Consider the following 20,720-nt stretch of genomic DNA (forward strand, 5'->3'; position numbering starts at 1 on the left):
TATGTCGACTGTATTTCAATAAATAAATAAAGTGCCATCTCCACTGTCCCTAATCAGGGGTAGCAGGAAGAGTGAGCAGCAGGTGGCGGGAGGCTCAAAGGCAGAGTTCACAGGAAAGAGGACGCCTGGAGGTTTAGAGTGAGGGAGACAGGGGCCTGACAGGTGACCAGCCTGTTTAGCATGGGGCAACTGGAGAAAAAGAAACATTCTTTACCAGCGAGGGCACCCAACGGGGCTGGGCAGAGCGAGCAGTGGAGGTGAGGAGTTACGAAGATGCCCTCCGTTCAGAAGACGAGGCAGGACCCATGAGAGGAGTGGCCTTGGGAAGGTGTGCGTCCTTGGGGAGCGGGCACTTCCACAGCCCTGGAGTGGGGGGTGGTCTTGTCCGAGAAGATTGTCAGGTGCCTTCGCTGAGAATTTCATGTTAATTTTTTTCTTGTAAAGTCACTTGATTTTATGATAATCTACTAAGACTGCCAAGAAGGGGGACCTTTGAATAATTACCACATTTCTCTCTTGCACAGGGCTTGTAGGTCACGGCTACGGGTGGCTTGCCTCTTCTTTAGAAGGGTGGTTTAAAATGAGTTGTTTGGGTTCCTTCTGGGCGTCACCTTCAGGAAACTGGTGGTTTTCTTCCTCTTTGGTTTTTCTGTCCTGGCTCCTTGTGGGGAGATGGGGTGGACTGGGAACAAGAAGCCAGCAAGGGCCCGGGCACATCGGGTCTGTGTACAAGTGGCCTTGCCTGCTGGTTTTGGGCAACTCTTAGCCTCTTTCTTTTTTTTTAATTTCATTTCATTTTTTTTTATTCGTTTATTTTCAGCCTAACGGTGTTCATTGTTTTTGCACCACACCCAGTGCTCCATGCAGTACGTGCCCTCCCTATTACCCACCACCTGGTTCCCCCAACCTCCCACCCCGGACCCTTCAAAACCCTCTGGTTGTTTTTCAGAGTCCATAGTCTCTCATGGTTCATCTCCCCTTCCAGTTTCCCTCAACTCCCTTCTCCTCTCCATCTCCCCATGTCCTCCATGTTCTTTGTTATGCTCCACAAATAAGTGAGACCATATGATACTTGACTCTCTCTGCTTGACTTTATTTCGCTCAGCATAATCTCTTCCAGTCCGGTCCATGTTGCTACAAAAGTTGGGTATTCATCCTTTCTGAGGGAGGCATAATACTCCATTGTGTATATGGACCACTCTTAGCCTCTTTCTAAGGAAAACTTAAAAGATAATTTGGGATTTACAGAAGTATTGTGAAGATGGTGTAGATGCTGCCGTGGTGTCCTTTGTCTATTGCTATCCTGTCAGGTGCCTGCCGCGGTGCATCTTCAAACAATGCAGATGTATGAGCTTCCGGTAGCTCCTGTAACAAGTCACCCGAAGGTGGAGCTTGGCTACAACCAGATGCATTCTGCTACAGTTCTGGAGGTCAGAACTGTGGCCTCGTAGCTCCTGAATCGCCTCAGTGGGCTCAGGTCGAGGTGTTAGCAGGGCTGTGTTCCTTTTGGGGGCTCTGGGGAGAATCCATTTGTCTCTTCCACCTACTCAAGGCTGTCTGGGTTCCTTGGCTTAGGGTCTCCTTCCATTTTTTTTTTAACAGATTTCATTTATTTATTTGTCAGAGAGAGTGAACACTGGCAGACAGAGAGACAGGCAGAGGCAGAAGGAGAAGCAGGCTCCCTGCTGAGCAAGGAGTCCGATGTGGGACTCAATCCCAGGCCGCTGGGATCAGGATCCGAGCCGAAGGCAGCTGCCCAACCAACCGAGCCACCCAGGCGCCCTAGGGAAACCTGAGGTTCATCACAAAATTGATTGGAAAGTACAGACACTCCCATCAGCCTCCCGTCGCCCCACATGGCCAGTCTCCCCCTCTATCAACATCTGGCACCAAAAGGGCACATTTATTGCAACCGAAAACCCTGTACAGGTGTGTCACTCCAGTCCATAGGCTACGCTGGGCTCGCTCTTGGTGTCATGCCGTCCAAAGCTTTGGCAAATGCTTGTGATGTGTATCCATTATTGCAGGATCACAACAGAACAGTTTCACTGCCCTAAAAAATTCTGTTCTTCTCCCACCCATCCCTCCTGCTCTGTTAACCCCTGGCAACCTCTGACCTTTTTACTGTCTCTGTAGGTTTTTTTTTCTTTTAAAGAGTTTATTTGTTTATTGGAGAGAGCAAGTGAGCAGGAGCAGAAGGAGAGACAGAGGGAGATGGAGAGGGAGAAACAGACTCCCCACTCAGCAGAGCAGAGAGCCTGACATGGGCTTCCATCTCAGGACCTTGGGATCATGACCTGAGCTGAAGGCAGAGACACTTAACGAACTGAGCCACCCAGGTGCCCCTCGGAAAGTTTTCTTATTCACGAACATCATAGAGTTGGAATCCTATAATATGGAACTTTTCTAGATTGGCTTCCTTCACTCAGTCATATGCATTTAAGGTTCCTCTGTGTCTTTTCATGGCCCGTTAGCTCATTTCTTTTTAGTGCTGCCTGGATGTACCACATTTTATTTAGGTGTCTGGCAATGAATGGGCCTGGGTTTGTTTCCACTTTGGGGCTCTTACAAATATGCTGCTATGAACAGACATGTATATGTTTTTGTCTGGACATATGTTTTCATGCCTCTTGGGTATATTCCTAGGAGTGCCATTTCTGAGTCACATGGTGCCTCTGTTTAGCCCTCAGAGGAACCGCCAGACTGTTCTCCAGAGCAGGGGTGCCATTTTGCCTTCCCACCAGCAATGCGTGAGGGCTCCATTTTATCCCCATCCTTTCTAACACATGTGATCTTGGCTAGATCCTTGGTTAGAGCCATTCTAGTGGGTGTGAAGTAGTTTCTCACTGTGATTTTGATAAGGGTCTAGTATCCAGTAATGTTTTTTATGGCATTTTGTTTCTCTCTAGCAGGAGACCCAATCACATAATGTATTCAATGATCATGTCTTAGCCTCCCTTACTCTAGCGCTAATATTCTTGGATTCCTTTCTTCCCAAGCCCAACGTTTACTGATGAAGGCATTTTTTTAAAGAAAATAATCTACTTCAAGTAGCATTTTGAATTTTTAACACAACCTACCTGAACAGCATTACTGGATCGTTCCCACATGGTAGTGTCTCACATTAACACAAAGCAGACAACACGTTTTTTGTTTTGTTTCCTTTTTCATATGCCAGAAGGGAAACAAAAACATTGTACAAGTTTCCCGTGAGTGTACCTTGGGTGCACTGAAAGCTGGATCTCACGAGCAAGAAAGAAGGAGCAGCCTGATTGACAGTTTTGGACAGGAAGTCCTTGCATCCTTGAACAACCCAGCTGCACTGAAGAGTTAGGACAGACTTCGGCGGAGCCTCATGCGTCCTCTCAAATTCCCCACAGAAGGGACCATTGTGCAGGCTAGAGAGCCCTTTATTCATTGTCCTGCCCCTCAACCTACGTCAGAAAATTGACCTGTCCACCCATGATGCTTTCAAGGGGTATTTGGGACGGGGCTGGGTTGCAGTAGGAACTAACTCCCATCTCAGGGGCCAATCCAAGTGTAAGCTTCTCTGGGCCATCACCCTGTCTGTGCTTTGAAAGGAGGTCTCTGCATGTACTTGTATACCATTCTGTGAATGGTACACGGATAAGATCATTCAACTGGGGAGAGATTTAGATTCTCAAAGACAGGTGGTCAAGTCACTTTCCCCATACTGCCATGCCAATCTGAATGCCCACTAGAATGGTCAGAATCGAGGCATTAGACATTCCAGCTGGCAGAATACTTGGCTGTTTATAGTCAGAGGAGCTGGTATGGTCACCATTTCCCTCCTCTCTGCACCCTTTCCCGGAAGCAAAAGGACCTGTCTGCCTCCCATCCTCCTACCCCTTTCCCTTGAACTCTGCAGGTTGACTGCAAGCCTGTGGGAGGGGAAGGACAGATGTTGAGGCGGGGTAACCTCTCTCAGGCACGATCAGATCTTCCCTACCCATCCAGACTGACAACACATGCTCCCCTGTCCCAATCCTCCCTCAGTTCCTACAAGACCTTATCTACTCATTGACCATAAATATGGTTCATCTTTCCTCTTGCCCAGCTTCAGTGCACATGTTCCTTCCACCTGGAATCCCTTCTGCTCATCCAGATCTTAGCCTGTTTGGAAGGGCAAACCGAAATGTCACTTCCTCCATGGACCCTCTGTAGACCTTTTAGCCCTCCACCGTGGGCACCAAGCACATAGTAGATGGTGATCAGTACGTGTTGAGTGAGAAAGTGAAGGAAGGAACAAAATGTTCATTGCCTCTGTTGCTTGGAGACACTGCTTGGAGTGACAGAAGATTCGAGCACAGTGGTCTTGGGGATATCCAGTCTCTAGGATGTTGATGGTTGTCAGGTGTTGGGCTAAATTAATTCTACACACTCTTATTCTATTTGTGCCAGGAAGCTTGGGGACAGATTTGCTGAATGAGGCCGCTTGGCCCTGATTCTTCAGTTTTATGCAGACAAGGATGTAGTCTTGCTGACACTGGGTTTGTTCAGGAATCAGAAATGTGATGTTTATAAATATTCTTTGGAATGGAAGCATCAGTTGTAGAGACTCTTAAATTTTTCCTGAAGAGTGTTGAGAGTCTGTGTATCACATGACTGTGGCAAAGGGCAAAACCAAACTTCTCAAATCCATTAAGACCCCCACCTTTCATGGTCAATGTCACTGGCAGCCATGCACACCTCCTGCTCCCACCCCCCACATCCCTGCCCCAGCCACCACATTGATTTGGATGGCTCAGAGAAGCTGCACTGCCCAGGGATGTGCTAAGTTTCTGTAGCTGTAGGTAATTGTACTGGGTGCCTAGAGAGTGATAGTCAGGTTCTTCAGTAATGATGCCTTCTGGGATGCCTGGGTGGCTCAGTCAGTTAAGCACCTGCCTTAGCCTAAGGTCATGATCCTGGGGTCCTGGGATAGAGACCCACATAGGGCTCCCTGCTCAGTGGGGAGTCTACTGCTCCCTCTCCCAGTGCCCTTCCCCCTGCTCATGCACATGTGCACAGGCTCTTTCTCACTCTCTCAAGTAAATAAGTAAAATCCATTAAAAAAAGATACCTTCTGTTATGGACTGAATTATGTCCCCTCCAGATTCATATGTGGAAGTCTTAACCCCCAGTACCTCAGAATATGCCGTTTTTAAAGATAAGGTCTTTAAAGAGGTATTTAAGTTAAATGAGGTCACGTGAGTGGGTCCTAATCCAATCGGACTGATTTCCTTGCAAGAAGAGGAAATCTGGAAAGAAACATGTACAGAGGAAGAGCCATGTGAGGATATAGGGAGAAAATGGCCATCTACAAGACAAAGGGAAACGCCAGCAGACACTAACCCAGCCAACACTTGGATCTCAAACTTTTAGCCTCCAGAACTATGAGAAAATAAATTTTGTTATTTAAGCCTCCCAGTCCATGGTGCTTTGTTATGGCAGCCCAAGCCAACTGATGCCCCCCTAATAGGTCTATGGTGGATAGGCACATACATGATGATCTTCTCAATGAGACAACATTCCATCATCCTTTGCCTGAGGAGCATAATCCGGAAGACTTCATGTGTGTGAAATCATCTCACTAGCTGTGAAGGGTTATACAAACCCAGTTTCTACACCTGTAGAGATCAGGAAATAATACCCTTCTTTGCAATACCCTATGCTTGTCCCGGAGGGTGAGGCTCAGTGTGGAGGCTGGCGAAATTCTAGTTGGCCAACTGAAAAGTGATTAATAGTAGGTGGAATGTTCACCACTAATGTTCTGTACTGCCTTGGGAGCTTTGGGTTGTATAGGACAATCCACTTCCTTCCTGGGTGTGACCAACGGACACATTCCTTCACTGGAGTCTTAGACCGGAGTCTGTCTCCAGAGGATCCCTGAAGAGAATTCCACCTTCATTCATGTCATAGCTCCAGCAGACCAAGGAAGAGAGCTGATGTTCAGTCACTGCATTTCTGGGGACAAAGCACTCAGCCTGAATAACCTGTGTCCTCACCCACAAAATGAGGATGTTTTATTAGCTGTCTTCTACAATTTCTTCCAGCACTAGAATTGATGCTTCTCTCCTTGTGTCAGTTAGCATGCATTTGGCTATAAACTTGATTCCAGCTGCCTTTGGGCAGGGAAACACTCACCATCTCATATAATAGCAAGCCCAGAGGGTCCTGCCATTTCTTCATCTGTCCTCAGTATCAACTTCAACAGTATCAGCGCTGGTTCTCTTCTTGGTGGCAAGATGATGGCAGCCCAAGGTTCTTGGGAGTTCACATCAGTCAAGAAAGAGTGAACATCTTTACTATACCATGGAATATACTTTTTCTTAGCCTGATTTGGACAGTGGAGGACACATACCAATCTCTGATCCATGTGAAATGTCAAGGGGTGTCTTTGCTGATGGACTTGACTGAGTGGGTTGTTGTGAATATGGGTGCGCTCCCACTGCTTGCTCTTTAAGTAGTCCAGAAGTATAGTCTCCTGGGGTCATTAATCAGAGTCCATCTAGGCCGAAGACCATGGGCTTCAGCTCCTCTAGCTCTGACACAACTTTGAGGGTTCATGTTGTAGAGAAAGCCTGGCTGGGCCACTTTCCTGACTTTCTGTCCTGCCACTCTCCTCTCCATGTGGCGCCATGTTCTCCTTGCTGTTCTTGGCACGTGCCAGACAAACTCTCGCCTCAGGGCCTTTGCCTTAGCTCTTCCCATGGCCCAAGTGTTCTTCCTGGTAGTTTCTTTGGTTAACTCTCAAAAGTCACCTTCTCAATGAGAGGAGTACTCTTATTTACCAGTGTAACCTTCTTCCCTGACACTCCTGCTATCCCTACTTCTGTCTTATTCTTTTTTCATAACTCTTTGCCTTCTAGCAGGCTATATAATTCACTCACTGATTATGCCTGTTGCTTATTGTCTCTATGCCCTATAGCTTCTTTCCCAGGGTGCCTGGGTGGCTCAGTTGGTTAAAGACTCCGACTCTGGATCTCAGGTCAGCTCTTGATCTCAGCGTTGTGAGTTCAGGCCCTGTGTTGGACTTCATGCTGGACATGGGGCCTAATTAAAAAAGAAAAATGAGTATTTCCCTATTCACGGACATAGTCCTAACACAGCCCCCAACCTAGAGCAATCATTGAGTAAATGTTCCGTGAAACAATGAAGGGATGCAGAGGAGAACAGGATGTCTACACACTTTCCTTATGGGAAGGATGCCTATGTTCAGCCCAAAGGACTGTTTGTGTTTTGAAAGAGAGGAGCTGAATGTGACATTTAGCCATTAAACTTTTAATAATGGTCATGTGGTTTTCTTACACCTTTTTGTATTTGCTTTTAATTTTACTCAGCTGAAAATGATCAATGCCTGACCCTCTAGCTGATTACACACTCTCTGCCATCCATAGTCTTGACCAGCTTGTTTCATCATCCCAACATGAGTACTTCCATGGGCATGGGGCCGGGGAACCTCCAGATTGATGGAGCTGGGCTCTGGGTCATTGACCCTCTTCTAGAAGCAGAAGGAGTTTCATATCAGTAATTGTCCTTGGTAAAGGTATGGCTTTCTAGGCCTTCCAAATATTTTTCATGGATATTACCTCACTCAGTCATCAAAGGAGCTCTGGGACTTAGGCAGAGTGAAGCTACTGTTTGCAGTTTTAGGAGGAAACTCAGCAAGATTACTTGCTTTGCCCAAGGTTGCATAAATCAGATATGGTACCACAGGGACCAGAACACCATTTTCATTACAACTCTTCTGCTCTATCCACGCCACCTTGCTGCCTTGGGCAAACACCAAGAACTTTGTGCCATTAGGTGTTTTGTCAACAGTGTTAAATTGGCTCACCTGGTGATAAAATATGAAAATTGTACTTACATATAGTATACACATATGTTGTACAGACCAGGCACTCCTGGGAGAAACTCTTTACATGGAGCCACACCTCACACCCTTATGAGCTGAATTCTACTACTATCACCCCATTTTAGAGATGAGAAGACTGAGGTAGAGAGAAGTTAAATAACTTGCCAAGGTTGCATGGTAAGAGGCAGACTCAGAATTCAAACCTAGGTTGTCCTGCTCTAGACTCCTCCCTTACTGCCAAGTGACCCCATTTCTTATGATTAGCCCCTGTCTGTGATCAGACAATTATGTGGACCAGGAAGGTCTCTGCTTACCACCCGTCTCTACTTGTTGGATGGGAGAGAGCGTCTCAAGGCATTGGGGGAAGGAATGGGGGCTTTCTGTCTCGAATCAGACTCCTGGGGTGCTGTCCCATCTGTCGGGGTTGTGGTTTTGTCCCCAGCAGTGGCCAGATGGTCAGCAATAGTGAGGGGGAGTGGCCCGGGTTTCTTGTTTCCTCTTGCTCCTGAACAATCTGGTTCTGTGCTGAGAACAGAATCTTCCGACATGGCTGAGAGGCTCAGTTGACAAGGATGGTGATTCAGGCCGCTTTCCTTGAGCTTTAGAACAGGCTGAAGCACATCCTAATGGTTCTGCCTGATCCTTCTTTTTGTGTGTCAGAGACAGCTGATCTGTTGAAGAGGTTTTGTTGTAGAGCTTGCAGAAACAGTTGCTAGTAGTTCCCTGGTTTTCTCCGCAGATTTGCACTCAGCAGAGAGGACAGGTCTCTGTGTGGCTAGAGTCTCTAGACGGGACTCTAATGAGGAGAGTGGGAACGTGGGTTATGCCAGGAAAGTATCTATTAAACAAATGACTGTAGGTAGAGGTCATAGCAGAGAGAAGGGGTATGGATATCAAGGTAACAGGCATCTTTCAAGCCCTTGGTCCTTACCGGCTCTATGACCCTTGTCAAGAGGAATAACAGTAGCATTTACGGGTCACTCATTACACATCAGGCCTTATGCTAAGCATTTTACATATACTATCTCATTTAATCCTCACAACAATCTTGAGTGGCTGCCTCATTTTACAGATGGGAACAGTGAGCCTGAGAATCAGGGAGGCTGAGTCATTTGTTCAAAGTCCTAAGTTTAATAAATAGCTGGGTTTTGAGTCAAGGTAGTTCCTGTCTCTGTTCTTTCTTTCCTGGGCTCTCTTCCCACCCCCACTTCCTTCTCTTTTTTTCTCCCAGCAAATGTTTATAGCATCTGATAAGGTGTTGAGTGCTTTAGAAACTTCTGGAGATGCAGCATTGAATAGACTCCTGCTTTACTATTCCAAGTCATTTAAGCCAGTCCCAGCAGGACCCCACACAGAGAGCGTCCTCTGCGAGGCCCCCAAAAGTCGTCACTTGCCTTTTAGGTGCATTTAGAGGTGGGCATGTTGAGACTGAGAAGCCTGCAGGGCGCATGGGCTGAGCTATTGGGGCTCTTGGTTACTCCTTTTGAAGCTTGGGGAGAGATTTGGGAGTGAATGCCTTTCCCCAGAATGGAGTGTGCAATGGGAGAACAACCAAGGATGGTGGCAGGGCTCCGGGAATCAATGGGTGGGTAAAGAGTAGCCCATGACAAGGCCAAGGAGGAACATTCAAGAGGTAGCGGGAGAGCCAGAGAAGTGCACTGTCCTGGAAGCCAAGGAAGGCTGGAGCACCAAGTCATATGATGTGGTCAGTGGAGTCACCTGTCAGCTGCCATCCAGCTGTTCTTCAGCAACATTTCTTTTTGGTTGTTGTTTCTATTTGCTCATTGCTCCTCCTAGTTCCTTCAAAATTGCTTTTGTTTTTGCGACAAAGTGAAAGGTAAATCTCCCTCCTAGCTCTCTCTAGCCATGGAACCCATTCCACTGAAGCCTACCCCCTTTAGCCGTTCCTTGTATATCCTTCCAGAGATGTTCTCTCCAGTTAATTTCTTTGAAGAAATTAACAAAATTGTCAACTTATGTACCAATTCACCTGCCTGACTGGATTGTGTTCAAGTCCCATTACCATATAAGTGCCCCCAATGCTAGTTTTTGTCATTTTTGCATCTTTTCTTCATGTACTGTTTAAAATATTGCAAGGTTGTACGATTTTCAACCTAGAGTAGGTTTGCTGGTTTAAAAGAGTATGTTCCTTAACTGCTTGTATTAGTTTCCACTTATTTCCTGTGTATTGCATTCAGATCATGCTTGATTTGAGTCTTTTTTTTCCTCCTGAAATGTGGATTCATTTGAAAATATCAAACAGTTTAGTGAGAAGAATGTACCTGTTGGGACTAACTTTTGACTTCCAATTGAAACCAAAGGTCTTATTGTAAACCCCATGAGTAGTACCTTTTTGTATAGTTATAGAATTGTTTTCTCCTTTTTACCTTGGTGGGAGAGCAGTTCCCAAGTGTTCAAGTGTTTACAATGTTCAAACCACCTTCTGAACAAATTAAATTCACCCAAGGAATAGTCCTACCCCCTGAATCAGCACCTTGAGGATTTTGACCCAATAAATAATCTTCCCATTGGATACAAGTTGTCTTTTGCTAAAGGGCATTTCACAGTGCATGTTAGGATTCAATAAAGGGCAGAAGGAGATATTGTGTGTGAGTTCCCTGGTGCTTTGAGTCAGGGTGTCACTGTTCCTGAGCAAAACCAAAGAAACAAGGCAAAATGATATTAAGGCTTGTGGGCAAAATACCTTCCTTAGCCCCCAATCAATGCCTCGGGCAGCAGCCCCTCAAGTACTTTAATTTTGGTAATAAAGGTTGAGGTAGGAGGCATTACTCTTGAGTTACTGGCTTTTTTTTTAAGTAAACGCTTCAAGATTCCTATATCTGAGTGAGTTCTGTCCTTCAAGAGTAGTTTTTAAAAAATAATACATCTTTCCCAAAGATGCTTGAATTCTCTAAAATGTTTTAAAACTCTTCTTTTGTAGTTGCTCTCTGAGCCAGTTTCTAAAATGCATGATGAAATCAGTCTTGTTACTTTATATCTATGCCACATTTACATATCAAAATGGCATTTCCTTATCTGGGGAATAAAATAAAGTTCCACCCTTAGTCATAGCTTACACCAAAATAAACAACAAATGGGTAAAACGTTAAACATTTTTAAGTGTATTTTTAAAATATTTTTATTTATTTGACAGAGAGAAATCACAACTAGGCAGAGAGGCAGGTAGAGAGAGAGGAGGAAGCAGGCTCCCCGCAGAGCAGAGAGCCCGATGTGGTGCTCGATCCCAGGACCCTGGGATCACGACCTGAGCGAAAGGCAGAGGCTCTAACCCACTGAGTCACCCAGGCGCCCCAAACGTTAAACATTTTTTTAAAAAAGAAACTATTAAAGGGTTTAAAAGAAATGACAGAAAATTATTTTTTTGTTTTTGTTTTTCAATTTAATTTTATTTAAATTCAATTAATTAACGTATAGCATATTATTAGTTTCAGAGGTAGAGTTCAATAGACAGAAAATTGTTTGAATAATTTCAGAATAAGAAAGGTCTTTCTAAGTATGACATAAAACATGATTCAGTCAGAATTCTCTAACACAACCCAGAGAAGATATACATACACATCATATTACATATACATACACATACATTATAGACATGGTATGTATGCACATAATGATATATATCGTGTGTGTGTGTGTGTGTGTGAAAGAGAGAGAGAAAAAGCATGAGATTTATTTAAGGAATTGGCTCATGTGATTGTGGGGATCTTAAAGTCCAAGTCCAAAATCTATAAGGCAGGCAACAGTCTAGAGTGTCAGGTGAGAGTTGGTTTTAGCCCTGAGTCATAAGGCTGGAAACTCACGGGGAGTTTCCATATTGCAGTCTTGAGGACAGTTTTTTCCTTTGGGGATCCTCAGTTTTGCTCTTAAGACCTTCAACTGATTAGGTGAGGCCCACCCACTGCTGGAGGATAATCTATTCTACTCAAAGTCTACTGATTTAAATACTAACCACACCTAAAAATACACCTTTTTAAAATGATTTTATTTATTTATTTGACAGACAGGGTTCTCAAGTAGGCAGAGAAGCAGGCAGAGAGAGGAGGAAGCAGGCTCCCTGCTGAGCAGACAGCCCGATGTGGGGCTCGATCCCAGGACCCTGGGATCGTGACCTGAGCCGAAGGCAGAGGCTTTAACCCACTGAGTCACCCAGGTGCCCCTAAAAATACACTTTCAGTGCTCGCTTCGGCAGCACATATACTAAAAAAATACACTTTCATTTGCATTCACACAGATTATTCAAAAAACAAAAACAATACCATTTTTTTTAAAGGCTATTTATTTGTTTGACAGAGAGAGCCCAGAAATGGGGGGAGAAGCAGAGGGAGAGGGGATGGAAGCAGGCTCCCTGCTGAGCAAGGAACCCGATGTGGGCTCAATCTCAGGACCCTGGGATCATGGCCTGAGCCAATGGCAGATGCCCAACCAAATGAGCCACCCAGGGGCCCCAACAATAGACTTCCACGGCAACGTCTAGACTAGTGTTTGAGCAAGCAACTTGCTACCATAGCCCAGCCAAGCTGACACAAAAAATTTGCCATCACAACATGGAAGATGTAAAAGAAGGGACTAACACACATGGTCAAAAACAGAGAAATGATAGCAGCCCTGTGTCACAAGACTAGGACTTCTTGGGGCACATGGGTGGCTCAGTGGGTTGAGTCTCTGCCTTCAGCTCAGGTCATGGTCTCAGGGTCCTGGTATCAAGCCTGCTCCCCCTGCCACCCCGCCTCTCTGCCTACTTGTGATCTCTCTCTCTCACTCTCTCTCTCTCAAATAAATAAATAAAATGAAATCAAAAAAGACTTACAATTCTTTTTATAAAAAGATTGTATTTATTTATTTGACAGAGAGAGAGAGATCACAAGTGGGCAGAGAGGCAGGCAGAGAAAGAGGTTCCTCGCTGAGCAGAGAGCCCGATGCGGGGCTTGATCCCAGGACCCTGAGATCATGACCTGAGCTGAAGTCAGAGGCTTAACCCACTGAGCCACCCAGGCATCCCAAGACTTACAATTCTGACACCAATTCTGTCTTGTCTACCTTGTCTACCTTCTGAGTGGTTGCTTGAAATGCACCAGGAACTTAGAAAATGCCATTCTTTCGAAAGGTGCTTTTTTCTTTTTTTAAGACATTTATTTATTTGAGAAAAAGTGTCCATGTGCAAGCAGGGGGCGGGTCAGAGGGAGAAGGGAAAGGGAAGCAGACTCCCACCACCCTGAGAACACGACCTCAGCTGAAACCAAGAGTCAGTCACTTAACCGACTGAACTACACAGGCACCCGATTTCTGAAGGTGTTTTTAAAGAGGTGTTTTGAAAGAAATTATTAGGCTGAGAATGGAACCCGAGTGTTTCTTCTGGCGTGAAATGATTGACTTGTTCGGCACCTGGAGCTATTGTTACATCTTGGTCCCTGGGTCTGTTTGTGTTTTGGGAAGTTTTTGGAGTGAGGAACCTCTGCTAGTCAGATGTTACTTTGTATTTGATTTCAACTTTTCATATCAACTCTAAGCTGATTTATTTAAAAGATTGTATTTATTTATTTGACAGACAAAGATCACAAGTTGGCAGAGAGGCAGGCAGAGAGAGAGAGAGAGAAAGAGGAGGAAGCAGGCTCCCTGCTAAGCAGAGAGCGGGACATGGAGCTCCATCCCAGGACCTGGAGGTCATGACCTGAGCCAAAGGCAGAGGCTTTAACCCACTGAGCCACCCAGGTATCCCTCAACTGATTTTTTTATGAGATGAGTTTTTTCCCCTTCTTTTTTAGTGACTCCATTTAATTGAATTCAAAAATCTTTCCATGAGAAAGCGTCCTGGTTTCTGTGGCTTTCCTTTATAATACTGATTCCTAGGAATTTCTATGGGATAGTTATTGCTCTTTATGGCAAAAGGTCTTAAAATAGCAAAACCATAGTGACTAAAACAGAAGTGATCATTCTGGCTCAAATCGGAAAACTTCTGAAGGATATTTGGAAAAGTTTTTCTTTATGAGGTTGATTTGGATAAATCTTCTCTGAGAAGTTTGAAGACTTATTATGGACCTAAGGATATGCATACCTCTTAAAATGCCCAAGTTCTCATGAAAGGAGTAGGAGGGAGCTGGTGTTGGCTTACACATGACACATGGAGGAGAAGTGGGGACACCCAGCTGGCCCCCTGAGGTCATGCAGAATTCACCCTCCTGGGCCTAAGCGATCACACTCCACATGGGCGATAACACTTTTTCTAGTTCTGAGTTGCTATCTTATTGATGGTGGACTTCTCCGAAGACCCTCCAATATAAAACTGTGACAGGGACACCTGCTGCTCAATCCATCAAGCATCTGCTTTGGGCTCAGGTCATGATCCCAGAGTCCTGGGATCGAGTCCTGCATCGGGATCCTTGCTCAGTGGGGAATCTGCTTCTCCCTTTGTCTGCTGTTTCCCCTGCTTGCGTCCTGTCTCACCAATAAAAAATAAAATCTTTTAAAAAAGCTGTTACAGACCTCCCCGGCGCGCTCCCGCCCGCTCGCCCCCGGCCCCGGCTCCTCCTCCTCCTCTTCTCGCCATTGCAGTTGGACTCAGCAGCCCGGTGCGCACCGCGTGGCTTTTGGGGAAGACCCCCGCGGGCTGTGGCAGGAGGGCGGCGGCGGCGGTTGTGGTCGGGGAAGGGAACGCGGACAAGATAGTTGAAGTATTGATAACACCAAGGAAATCTGTCACAGTTTGAAAAGATAAGCAAACACTTGGTTTCCAGACACTCCAGAAAAAAGAAGGAAAGATGCGTCCAATGCGAATTTTTGTGAATGACGATCGCCACGTGATGGCAAAGCATTCTTCTGTTTATCCGACCCAAGAGGAACTGGAGGCGGTCCAGAGCATGGTGTCGCCCACAGAGAGGGCGCTCAAGGCCGTGTCCGACTGGGTGGACGCACAGGAGAGAGGCAGCAGTGAGCATGCGGAGTCTGAGAATGTGGACGTGCCCCCGGAGGATGAGGCCAAAGAAGGGGCTGGGGAGCAGAAGACCGAGCACATGACCAGAACCCTGCGTGGCCTGATGCGCGTGGGCCTCGTGGCAAAGGGCCTGCTGCTCAAGGGGGACTTGGATTTAGAGCTGGTGCTGCTCTGTAAGGAGAAGCCCACGACCGCCCTCCTGGACAAGGTGGCTGACAACCTGGCCATCCAGCTCGCTGCGGTCACAGAAGACAAGTACGAAATACTCCAGTCTGCTGACGATGCTGCCGTTGTGATAAAAAACACAAAAGAGCCTCCATTGTCCCTGACCATCCACCTGCCATCCCCTGTTGTCAGAGAAGAAATGGAGAAAGTATTAGCCGGAGAACCGCTCTCAGTCAACGATCCCCCGGACGCTCTGGACAGGCAGAAATGCCTTGCTGCCTTGCTGTCCCTCCGACACGCCAAGTGGTTCCAGGCCAGAGCAACGGGCTGAAGTCATGTGTCATTGTCATCCGGGTCCTGAGGGACCTGTGTACCCGCGTGCCCACCTGGGGTCCCCTCGGAGGATGGCCCCTTGAGCTTCTCTGTGAGAAATCCATTGGCACAGCCAACAGACCAGTGGGTGCCGGCGAGGCCCTGCGGAGAGTGCTCGAGTGCCTGGCGTCAGGGATCGTGAGGCCAGATGGTTCTGGCATTTATGACCCTTGTGAAAAAGCAGCCACTGAAGCTATTGGGCATCTAGACAGACAGCAACGGGAAGATACCACACAGAGTGCGGAGCACACTCTGCGACTTGCTGCGTTTGGCCAGCTCCATAAAGTTCTGGGTATGGACCCTCTGCCTTCTAAGATGCCCAAGAAACCAAAGAATGAAAACCCAGTGGACTACGCAGTTCAAATCCCCCCCCAGCACCACCTATGCCGTTATGCCCATGAAACGCCCGATGGAAGAAGATGGGGAGGAAAAGTCTCCGAGCAAAAAGAAGAAGAAGATTCAGAAGAAAGACGAGAAGGCAGAGCCTCCCCAAGCTATGAACGCACTCATGAGACTCAACCAGCTGAAGCCGGGATTGCAGTGTAAGCTGGTTTCCCAGACCGGTCCAGTCCACGCCCCCATCTTTACCATGTCTGTTGAGGTGGATGGCAACTCATTTGAAGACTGCCAAGCTGCACGTGGCCGTTAAGGTGTTACAGGACATGGGTCTGCCTACTGGCGCGGAAGGCAGAGACTCTAGCAAAGGGGAGGACTCCGCTGAGGAGGCGGAAGCAAAGCCGGCCGTGGTGGCCCCTCCACTTTTGGTGGAAGCTGCTTCGACCCCCAGTACTGCCTTCCCCTCCGATCCTACTGCCAGCAGGGGCCAATCCTGACCAAGCATGGCAAGAACCCTGTTATGGAACTTAACGAAAAGAGGCATGGCCTCAAGTACGAGCTCATCTCCGAGACCGGGGGCAGCCACGACAAGCGCTTTGTCATGGAGGTCGAGGTGGATGGACAGAAATTTCAGGGTGCTGGCTCGAACAAAAAGGTGGCAAAAGCATATGCCGCTCTTGCTGCACTAGAAAAGCTCTTCCCTGATGCTCCTTCGCCCTGGAAGCCAACAAGAAGAAGAGAGCCCCTGTGCCCGTCAGGGGGGCACCGAAATTTGCTGCTAAACCACATAACCCTGGGTTTGGCGTGGGAGGCCCCATGCACAACGAAGTGCCCCCGCCCCCGAACCTTCGAGGGCGGGGAAGAGGAGGGAACATCCGAGGTCGAGGGAGAGGACAGGCGGGTCATCCTACAACCCAGGGTCACACGGGGGCTACGGCGGCGGTTCCTGGGGCGGCTCCTCATACCAAGGCAAACAAGGAGGCCACTCGTCACAACCAAACTACAACTCCCCGGGGTCCAGCCAGAATTACAGCGGCCCTCCCAGCTCCTACCAGTCCTCACAGGGTGGCTACGGCAGGAACGCAGACCACAGCATGAACTACCAGTATAGATAAAGCCCCCCGAGGGGTGAAGATTTGTACCTTCTGCACTTACCCCTCGTTGTAAGATTCAGTTTTATGCATCACAGTTAACATGTCAACTGGCCCCTCCAGGCCCCCTCCGCCCCAACCTGTCCACGTTGCCGTGTCGTGAGGTGCAGCTGGTCACCCCTGTGGCCCGTCCTGTGACCCATATTTGCCGTGTTTGGGACTTCCGTGTCTTCAGTGGTTTGTTAGTTGCCGTCACAACTTTGTCCGAGTAGTTTTTTGAGTTCTTGCAGTTCCGTATCCCTCTGTCTATTTACGATTGGTGTTCGTGTTAACTCGGTTTGTCTTTAAATAACTACAGAAGGGATACATCATCTGTTAATGCTTTTGTGAAGTAGGTTAAACGAGCTTTCTGTATTTTAATGCTTTAGTGTTTTGGTTTTATAAGTGAAGATTTTATTTTAAAAACAGTGGGAAAGAGTGGGGTTTTTTTTGGATGTCTGGATCATTCAGGCACTACATCTGAATTAAGCTGAATGTAGACAAATAAAGAAAAAGAAACTCTGAAAAAAAAAAAGCTTTGCAAATATTAATCTCTTGGGAAAGGGGGTGAATAGCAGAAGTTTTATTTTTTTAAAGGAGGCGGGATTTGGTTATACCGTTGTCTTTCTTCTAGAGAGGAATACCGAATGTCTTTGTCCTATTTGTGAAGCATAATGTCCCCGCTGGGCTGCTGATTTTCACCAAGGAAGAATTACAGTGGCGCTAATCATGATTGGGAAAGTAGCAGTAATATGTAAGATACAGTATTACACAAAATGTGCTCCGAACCTAGCAGGAAAGAAAAATGGCTTTTAATCAGTGACAATGCCCCTTCCTTGCTAAGCACTGTCTCATCGCAGTGAAGGTCATGGACTGCGGGAGAGAAAGGATTGAGCCTGCTGTGTTGGAAATCATGTGGAAGGGCAACGCAAACAACTGGCAGATTCCGAGGCCAGCAGCACCCCACAGAAATAGGAACAAGTGTGCGTATGTGTGTATGTGCGCGGAGCCCTCCTACCTGCCTCATCTCCCAGCACCTGCTGCTGTTGTTGGACTGTAAAGATGCCAGTAGAAGCTCACCTCCACCCGCCCTCACCGTGAAGGAGAGATGAACCCTCTGGAGTGAGGGGCCAGGCCAAAATCTGCAGGGCAAGCCAGCAGACTAGAGAGGCAGGTACAGCCCAGATATCCTTCAGTAGGTGAATGCATAAAACTAAGGATGCTCTAAAATTAAAACGTGGTACATCCAGGCTGTAAAATATTATTCAGCAATACAAAAGGAACGAGCTCTCAAGCCATAAAAAGACATGGAAGAAACGTGCGTGCACGCTGCTAAGTGAAAGAGGCCCATCTGGAAAGGCTGCAAGCGATGTGCTTCCAAGCATACGGTGTTCTGGAAAAGGAGAAACCATGGAGGCAGGGAAAAGATCTGGAATTACAGGGAAGGGAGGGAGGCGTGACCAGGTGGAGTACAGGACAGTTTTAGGGCTGGGAAACTCTTATGTTTCTTACTCTACTGGGGGATACCTGTTCCTGTCACTGTCAAAACCTATAGCATGTACAACATAGTGACCCCCTAATGTACATGATGGACCTCCGTTAATCATAATGCCTCAGTATTGGCTCACCCATTGTAACAAATGTACTACATGAACGTGAGATGTTGATTATAGGAGAAACTGTGTATGTGTGTTTGGTGGGGGAGGATAAAAGGGTATGTGGGAACTTCTGTCCTTCCTACTCAGCTTTTCTTGGGTATGTAGCCTTCAACCTCATGGTCCAGGATGGCTACCAAAGCACCAGCCATCTAAGCTCCAGGCAGTGGGAAGGAGCATCCCAGATGGCCTAGCTTTCATTAATTCGTCTTTCTCCAAGTCCAGCCCAACACGTACACTTATAGCTCATTAGTCACAGGGTCATGCAGCTGCAGAGAAAGCTGGGAAATGTAGTCTCCGCTCTGGGAGCACTGAGGGCCCTCGTGATACCGGAGTTCTGTCACTAAGGAAGGATGAAAGGATGGGTATTGGAGAGCAATTTACTGTCTCTGCTCAAGGAAGGCACCACCGTTCTGGGGGAGCTTAGGGTTTGTCCTTTTAAGGAAGCCCAGCAGCTTTTCAGTGAGTCTGCTTGGGGGGACACTGCTGGGTCATTCTCAGCCCAGAGGGATTCCAGAAGGAATCCCTGACGGGGTGGGGAGGACTGCTCTACTATGAGAAGGGCTGAGAAGGAATACTGCCTGCTCCGTCCATCTTCAAATGAAGAGTCCCTGGCCGGCCCCCTGGATCCCTGTTTGTACACCACTCACGCCAAGGGGAGAAGTGGGACTCGCCAAGCAAGGACTTGTGTAGTAGCATTAATGTGTTGGTGACGCACAGGCCTCCTCTTCTAACGGAGGGAAAACCTTGCTTCTGTGCCAGGTGGGGCTCGAGAGCCCAGGGGTAGCAGGATACAACTACCTGTTTTCTGCTCAGTGGGAAACCCAAGCTTCCAAGGAGTGATCCCGTGAACTCCCAGGCTGGGCACCTTCCCTGCGAGACGATGAAGCACAGGTCCCCCAGCAGAGGGTGGGAGCTGACTGGCACGGCTGATGGGTTTTCCATCTGACCACACTCACCATGACATTCCGGGTGCGTCAGATGCTCTGTTAATTGCTTTAATTGATCACCCAGCAGTGGAGGGCAGAGAAGCAGGTGGACTATGACAGAGAAAGAGTGTGTGGGGGTCACTGAGACACTGGGTCTGAGTAAACCCATGACACGGACATTACATCTTTCTTTCAGCCTGTTAATGGGGCTATAACCCTCTATAACTATCCACGAACAGCCTGTCAATGTTGGAGCCAGCAGGACCTCTGAAATACCAGCCACATGGCCCATGGGGGCACACTTAGGTGGTTGGCCCATGACTGCAACAGAATTGTCCTATAAATGGGAAGCCTACTTCTTTGCCCCAGGCCCCTTGGCTGACCTGACCACAGGAGCCAGAGCCCAGGTAAATAAGGTCAAACATTTCTTTTCTCTGTGTGTGTGAAGAAAGCACTTTCTTCAGAACCTGCTTAAATATTATGTTAGTTAACAGGGTAGGGCGAGAGCCTCTCAGAAGATTGGTGGTCACAGCCACAGCCCAAGATTTGGAAATCACAGGAGAGCAGAGGAAGTTGGTTATGTGGACAAGTCTTGTGTTATAATTAGCTCTAAATCATAAATAACTTTAAAAAAATATTTTATTCATTTATTTGACAGGCAGAGATCACAAGTAGGCAGAGAGGCAGACAGAGAGAGAGAGAGGAAGGGAAGCAGGCTCCCTCCCGAGCAGAGAGAGAGCCCAGGGAGGGGCTCGATCCCAGGACCCTGGGATCATGACCAGAGCCAAAGACAGAGGCTTTACCACTTAGCCACCCAGGTGCCCCAGCTTTTAAAGACATAGTAAAAGTATCCATACTAGGCAAGCTGACTCTAGGATTATATTTTTTCGTGGTTAAAAAATATCTCCAGGGGAGCCTGAGGGGCTCAGTGGATTAAGAGTCTGGTTGTGATCTCAGAGCCCCATATCAGGCTCCCTGCTCAGTGCGGAGTCAGCTTCTCCCTTTCCCTCTGCTCCTCCTCCCTGCTCGTACACATGTCTCTCTCTCTCTCTCAAATAAATAACTAAAATCTTAAAGAGGAAAAGAAGTAACTCCAATCAGAAAGGATGCTCCACTCATCTCTCAGTTACCAATGTTTACGAGTCTTTGGAGGCCCCTGGGCATGCGCAGCAAGTGGCTGCTTCTTACCAGGCCGTACTTTCCATTTCCCCAGAGGACTCTGAGCTTCAGGAAACACGGGAGAAGTGAGTTGTGGACTCACGACCCAAATCTAAAAACAAATCAAAACACACACAAAAAACAAAAAACCTCAAATTTATGCTTTGG

General features: G+C 47.2%; 1 pseudogene; it reads left to right on the forward strand.

Moving 5' to 3' along the window:
* The first annotated feature begins 14,464 nt into the window (after positions 1 to 14,464).
* On the forward strand, positions 14,465 to 16,972 carry LOC123925018 (annotated as a pseudogene).
* Positions 16,973 to 20,720: the final 3,748 nt, after the last annotated feature.

This window comes from Meles meles, chromosome 14 (genome assembly GCF_922984935.1).
Source record: "Meles meles chromosome 14, mMelMel3.1 paternal haplotype, whole genome shotgun sequence".
In the NCBI taxonomy this organism is placed as follows: Eukaryota; Metazoa; Chordata; class Mammalia; order Carnivora; family Mustelidae; genus Meles; species Meles meles.